Source organism: Choloepus didactylus, chromosome 2 (assembly GCF_015220235.1).
Source record: "Choloepus didactylus isolate mChoDid1 chromosome 2, mChoDid1.pri, whole genome shotgun sequence".
Lineage (NCBI taxonomy): Eukaryota > Metazoa > Chordata > Mammalia > Pilosa > Megalonychidae > Choloepus > Choloepus didactylus.
In genome coordinates, this window is record NC_051308.1 from 192,861,441 (window position 1) to 192,869,134 (window position 7,694).

Genomic DNA, 7,694 nt, shown 5'->3' on the forward strand with positions numbered 1-7,694 from the left:
GCCAAACCAGCCCCAGATCCTGACTGAGCCATCACGTCTGGGTCCTGCCAGTCTCCTGAGAGAAAGATCCAAGATACTTCCCCCCGGTTTTCCTCCTACATCCCAAACCCATCCCTAATTCTTCCTGGCATCTTCCTCCTTCCCCTAAATCCTATTACACTGACCAGGGAAGGTGAACATTGACCAAATCCTCACAACTGAGATATGGGAGGGTGGGAACATGGGGTGACCACTTGTCCTGGTTTGCCCAGCACTGAGGAGGCTCCCAGATGCAGGAGTTTCAGTTTTAAAACCAAGAAAGCCCTGGGCAAGCCGAGACCAGTTGGTCACCCTAGAAGAGCCAGTGTTGCAAAGCGGAGACTCAGGTGCAGTGGGGACGATTTCTCAGGTGACTTTCTTGGTCTAAGGGGTCGGAGAAGACCCATCTCCCTGCCCATGGGTCTTGCTGACCAACCCCTGGACGATCTCTCCTAACCTGTGGGGTGTGTTGCCAAGTCCACAGTATTTGGTGATTCCTAGTGTGGGTCTCCACCCACTCCTCTCTCCTGGATTCAGTCCCCTCATCCGCTGCCCCGGATGACAGCACCTGACTGTCCCACAGGCACAGCCACCCGCTTGCCTCAAATGGAATCACGATGTCCCCTGAGCTGCTTAACTTCTCCCGTGTTCCCATCTTACTGTGCAGCCTAATCGCCCTCCGGTCACTCAGCCACCAGGTCTCACCTGTGATCCCTCCCTCTCCCACATCTAGTTCTGTCAGTTCCATGTCCTACCATCCCTCCAGGCGGCTCCCTTCTCTCGTGCCCCCACCCCACCGCCAGTCTTCCATGGCCTCCTGGCCCCCAGCTGTTGCCCTGAGTTTGCGCACAGCACAGCTGGACCTGGGAGCCTGGTCCAGGTTTAAGGATGAGTGAGAATGTCGGCTTGTCCTCGGTGCCACGTCTGCCTGGGGGCACCCTCTCTTATCAACCCTGCACTGCAGTGTCCATGAGGATCCTCTTTGTCTCCTTTAGGGGTTTTGGGCAGGCTGGCCATGGCATCCTCAGGTCCCTCTACTCCATCCTCACAGAGGGACCTTCCTGCTCAGGCCCCTCCTTGGCTCCCCATTGCCCTCGGGGTGAAGTCTGAGCTCCTCACCCTTGGCCAGTAGGCCCTGCACAACTCGGCCCCCGGCCGCCTTTGACTGATACTTCTAACCACTGTCCCACCGGTCTCTGCTGTGCTGCCGACTTTCTAACAATGTTTTGTGGGGAATGAGGATGTGTGCGTGATGGTGTGTGTGTGATGTGTGACTAGTGGTGTGTGAGTGTGTCAATAGGAACAGAGTAGAGCTTCCAGACCCCTCACCTCTTCTTCACCCAGAGCAGTTCCACTTGTATCTGCTTCCTATATTGGGGTTCCACATCTGATTTCATTTGTCAAAAGGCTTCTGAGGCTGTGAATGATTTAAGAATTGCTGCTCTAAGCAGACTCGGCTGCCCTCTGCTTGGCCTCCGTGCCAGCTGGTTTTGCCCTCTGAGCTTGACCCATGTCTTCTGAGGGCCCCATCTCCATCTGCAGAAATGTTGCCCTCTCAAATGCTGTCTTCTCCAAGATGCTTGTGGAGCTCAATGACAGGAACAGGGCTGTACCCTCCTCTGTAGACCACGGCCCTTAATCTCTGCCTCTCGCGTGGCTGTCTATGTGCTCTTGTCTGACTCACCTGCCTAGACCGAGAGCTCACAGCCTCCATTTTCTCCACACTAATGATCTTCCTTTCTGCTCTGCTGACACAGGCCTAGAGAAAATCTCATCAGGGTGGGGGAGACAGATACTTAAACAATGAAGACACCTGTGACCCCAGGGCTGTGATGGAGGGGAGCCCAAAGGCCCCTTACCCAGGAAGGGGAGGCAAAACAATTCCAGGGAATAGTTTGAAAGGATGGAGCGTGAGCCTGGAGAAATGGGGGAACAGTGACCAGGTAAGGGGAACAGCATGTGCAAAGGCCAAGAAGCACTGGAGAGAATGGTTGCTCGTGCAACGAACTACAAATGGTTGAAATTGTGGGTTATGAAGGGTTGTATGTGGACAGAAGCAGGAGATAATAAGGCTGGAGAGGTGCCAAACCATGGAACCAGGACTGAATCCGAAAAACAATGGGGGCCATTATAGGGAACAGAATAGGGTACTGACATGGCGGGCTGACTTTTTTATATATGTATTTTATTAGAGAAGTTGTAGGTTTACAGAAAAATCATGCACAAAATACAGAGTTCCCATAAATTCCCCGACATACAGTTTTCCCAATTATTAACAGTTTGCCTAAGTGTGGTACCTCTGTTACAATTGATGAAAGAATATTATTATACTTATTCTGTTAACTATAGTCCACAGTTACATTAGGGTTAAGTGTTGTTGTCACACAGTCCTATGTTTGCTTGTGTTTTTTAAATTCAAGTAACATATATACACCTAAAATTTCCCCTTTAAACCACATTCAAACCTATAATTCAGTGGTGTTAATTATATTCACAATGTTGTGCTACCATCACCACCATCCATTACCAAACTCTTCCCTCACCCTAAAAGAAACTCTACCAATCAAGCATTAACTCCCCATTCCCTATATCTACCTTGGCCGCTGGTAACCTGTATTCTAGCTTCTGACTGTGAATTTGCTTAGTCTAAATATTTCATATCAATGAGATTATATAGTATTTGTCCTTTTTCGCCTGACTTATTTCACTCAATATACATGATGTCTGCAAGGTTTATCAATGTCATGTATATCAAAACTTCATTCCTTTTTACTGCTGAATAATTTTCTATTGTATGTATACACCACGTTTTGTTTATCCGTTCATCTGTTGATGGATACTTGGGTTGCTTCCATCTTTTGGCAATTGTGAGGAATTACCATTATGAACATTGGTGTGCAAATATCACTGTGTTCAATATCATTGGTGTGCAAATATCACTGTGTTCAATTCTTTTGGGTATATACATAGAAGTGAGATTGCTGGCCCATATGGTAATTCTATATTTAACTATCTGAGGAATCACTAAGTTGTTTATCACAGTGGCTGCACTGTTTTACATTCCCACCAACAATGAACAAGTGTTCTTTCTCCACATTCTCTCCAACATTTGTTATTTTCTTTTTTTCAAATAGCAGCCATTTTGGTGGGTGTGAAATATCTTGTTTTTTTTTTTAGAGAAGTTGTGGGTTTACAGAACAATCATGCATAAAATACAGGATTCCCATATACCACCCCACCACCAACATCTTTCATTGATGTGGAACATTTGCTACACTTGATCATAGCACATTCTTATAATTAAACTTGTGACACGTGTCAGCTTGGCCAGGTGATGGTGCCCAGGTGTCTGGTCAAGCAAGCACTGGCCTGTTACTGCAAGGACATTTGTGGCTGGTTAATAAACCAGAAGTCTGGTTTATTAAATCATCAGTCATTTGATTGCCTCTGTGGCTGATTACATCATGAAGGGAGTGTCTTTGACAATGAGAGAATTCAGTCAGCTGGATTTAATCCAATCACTTGAAGACTTTTAAGGGAGAAGAGTGAGAACTTTCACTTCTTCAGCCAGCCCGCCTCTCTTGGGGAATTCATTGAAGACCCTCATCAGAGTGCCAGCTCACAGCCTACCCTATGGAATTTCTCTTCTTCAACCAGCCAGCTTCTACTGGGGAGATCATCAAAGACCATCATCAGAGTTGCAGCCTGCCCTACGGAATTTGGACTCATACATCCCCACAGCTGTGTGAGACACTTTTATAAAATCTCATATTTACAGATATCTCCTGTTGGTTTTGTTTCCCTAGTGAACCCTGACTAATACAATACTAATAAGTAAAGCCCATGGTTTAACTTAGGGTTCACTGTATAGTGTAGTTTTATGGATTTTTTTTAAATGTTTTATTCTTTTACTGTATATACAAGCTTACATTTTCTTTTTTATCATTTTCAGATGTATATTTCAGTGCTGTAATTGCATTCACAATGTTGTGGTACCACCACCACTATCCATTACGAAAACATTTCCATCATTCCAAATAGGAACCCTGTATATTTTAAGCCTTAACTTCCCATTCCCTGTCCCCCTACCCTGTCCCCTGGTAACCTATATTCCACATTCTGATCCTATGAGTTTGCTTATTCTAATTGTTTCAAATCAGTGAGATCATGTAATATTTGCACTTTGGTGTCTGGCTTAGTTCACTCAACATGATGTCTTCAAGGTTTATTGATGTTGTCACATGTATCAAAACATCTTTCCTTCTTTTGGCTGAATAATATTCCGTTGTATATATATACCACATTTTGTGTATCCATTCATCGGTTGGACACTTGGGTTGCTTCTATCTTTTGGCAGTTGTGAATAATGCTGCTACAAACATTGGTATACAAATATCTGCTCGAGTTCCTGCTTTCAATTCTTTTGGGTATATACCTAGTAGAGGGATTGCTGGGCCATATGGTAGTTTTATACTTAGCTTTCTTGTGAACCTCCAAATTGTCTTCCACAATGGCTGCACCATTTTACATCACCACCAACAATGAATGAGTGTTCCTAAAGAGCTTCATCCTCTCCAGCATTTGTTATTTTCCATCTTGTTAATAGCAGTCATTCTAATGGGTATGAAATGGCATCTTGTGATTTTGATTTGCATTTCCCTGATAGCTAATGATTTTTTTCATGTGCTTTCTGGCCATTTGTATATCTTTTTTTGGAGAGGTATCTATTCAAGTCTTTTGCCCATTTCTTTCTTTTTTTTTATTGTGAACTTCAACATACATACATAAAAGTGATAACTTCCAAAGTATGATGTCACAAGTTGTTGAAAGCAATTTTCGAAGAATGTCATGGGTCACAGTTCTACAACTTCAGCCATTATTGTAAAATATAACATATATACAGATAGGTGTCAACTCTCAACGTACAGCTCAACAAGCAGTTATATAGGTAATTTTAAAAATTCTTATGGGTTACATTTCCACAGTCTCAGTCCCTTCCGTGTTATGCAATACAAGGTATATACAGAAAGGTGAAGACCTTCAAGGCACAATTCAATGAGCAGCTATAAAGCAAATCCAAAAGGATGCTATAGGCTACAGTTCCACCACGTCATTTACCTTCTTCCAGCCATCCCAACATCCCAGCATCCAAATATATATATATATATATATATTATTACAGAAAGTTTCAGTATCCATAGACCTTTGTTAAAGCTTATCTTGTTTGTTGCTACTCCTTCCTCTCACTTAACCTCTTTCTCCGTCTTCAGGGGTATCTAGTCAGTGAGCACTCTAACTTGTTCATATCAAAGGGGGTGTTGACAATATGGGGAAGGGGGCTGCATCTGATTGTTGATCTTAGAGAGGCCATTGCCTCTGGGTTTTAGGACTTGTCTGGTATAGGAACACTGTGGTTGATTTAAGTTTCTGAAAGATAAAACTTAGTGAGTGACACTGACGTCCCCACTACATGGGACCTGATTCCCAGGGGTGTAAATCTCCCTGGCAACTCAGGATATGACTCCTGGGGATGAGTCTGAACCTGGCATCGTGGGTTTGAGAACATCTTGACCAAAAGGGGGATGCAAGATGAAACAAAGTGAAACTTCGGTGGCTGAGAGATTTCAAATAGAGTCGAGAGGTCACTCTGGTGGACATTCTCAAGCACTATATAGATAAGCCTCTTTAGGTTTTAATGTATTGGAATAACTAGAAGCAAATACCTGAAACTATCAAACTCCAACTCAGAAGCCTTGACTCTTAAAGACAATTGCATAACAATGTAGTTTACAAGGGATGACAGTGTGATTGTGAAAACCTTGTGGGTCATGCTCCCTTTATCCAGTGTATGAATGGATGAGTAGAAAAATGGGGACAAAAACTAAATGAAAAATACAGTGGGATGGGGGGGATGATTTGGGTGCTCTTTTTTACTTTTATTTTTTATTCTTATTCTGATTCTTTCTGATGTAAGGAAAATGTTCAAAAATAGACTGGGGTGATGAATGCATAACCATATGATAGTACTATGAACAGTTGATTGCACACCATGGATGATTGTACGATATGTGAATATATCTCAATAAAACTGAATTTAATTAAAAAAAAACTTAGTGAGTGAATCTTTTCTAAAATCTCAAGTAGGGACCTAGGTATTTGGGAACTACTTTTGGTAAAGGCATGGCATAGTGTGGCCATTTGGGGTGTCTAGCTGAAGCTTGCATGAGAGAAAACCTCCAGGATAGCCTCTCAACTATTTGGGACCTCTCAGTCACTGTGACTTCAGCTTGTTACCTTTCTTTTTTTTCCCCCTTTTGGTCAAGTAGGTATTTTCAATCTCTCGCTTTTGCCCATTTTTAAATTAGGTTGTCTGTCTTTTTGTTGTTCAGTTGAAGGATTTATTTATATATTCTGGATAGTAAACCTTTATCAGATATGTGGTTTCACAAATATTCTCTCCCATTATGTAGGCTGTCATTTACTTTCATGATAAAGTCCTTTGAGAAAAAATTTTTAACTTTGATGAGGTCCCATTTATCTATTTTTCCTTTTGTTACTTGTGTTTTGGGTGTAAAGTCTAAGAAACCATTGTCTAACACAAGATCCTCAAGATGCTTCCCTACATTTTCTTCTAGGAGTTTGATAGTTCTAGCTCTTATATTAAGACCTCTTATATTAAGATCTTTGATCCCTTTTGAGTTGATTTTTGTATATGGTGTGAGGTAGGGTCCTTTTTTTTTTTTTTTTTTTTTTTTTGCAAATGGAGATCCAGTTTTCCCAGCACCATTTGTCAAAGAGACTATTCTTTCCCAGCTGATTGGTCTTTGCCACATTGTCATTAAATGTGAGGGTTGATTTCTGAGCTCTCAATTCAATTCTATATATCTGTCCTTATGCCACTTCCATATTGTTTTGATTACTATGGCTTTGTAATAAGTTTTAAGATTGGGAAGTGTGAGTCCTCCCACTTCATTCCTTTTTTTAAAGATAGCTTTTTAATCAGGGCCCCCTAACTTTCCATATAAATTTGACTGTTGACTTTACCATTTCTGCAAAGAAGGTTGTAGGAATTTTGATGAGGATTGCATTGAATCTATAAATTGTTTTGCGTAGTCTTGATGTCTTAACAATGTTTAGCCATCCAATCCATGAACATGGAATATCTTTCCATTTATTTAGGTCCTTGTGCCAGTTTGAATGTATTGTGTCCCCCAAATGCCATTATCTTTGATGTAATCTTGTGTGGGCAGACGTTATCAGTTTTGATTAGATTTCTTTGAGTGTTCCCATGGAATGTGCCCCACCTAACTGTAGGTGATAACTCTGATTAGATATTTCCATGGAGACATGGCCCCACCCATTCAGGGTGGGCCTTGATCAGTGGAGCCATATAAATGAGCTGATGGGCAGAGGGAACTCAGTGCAGCTGTGAGTGATGTTTTGAAGAGGAGCTACAGTGAAGAGGGACACTTTGAAGAAAGCACAGGAGCTGCAGATGAGAGACAGTTTGAAGACGGCCATTGAAAGCAGACTTTTGCTCTGGAGAAGCTGAGAGAGGACAAATATCTCAAGTGCAACTAAGAGTGACATTTTTGAGGAACTGCAGCCTAAAGAGGAACGTCCTGGGAGAAAGCCATTTTGAAACCAGAACTTTGGAGCAGATGCCAGCCACGTGC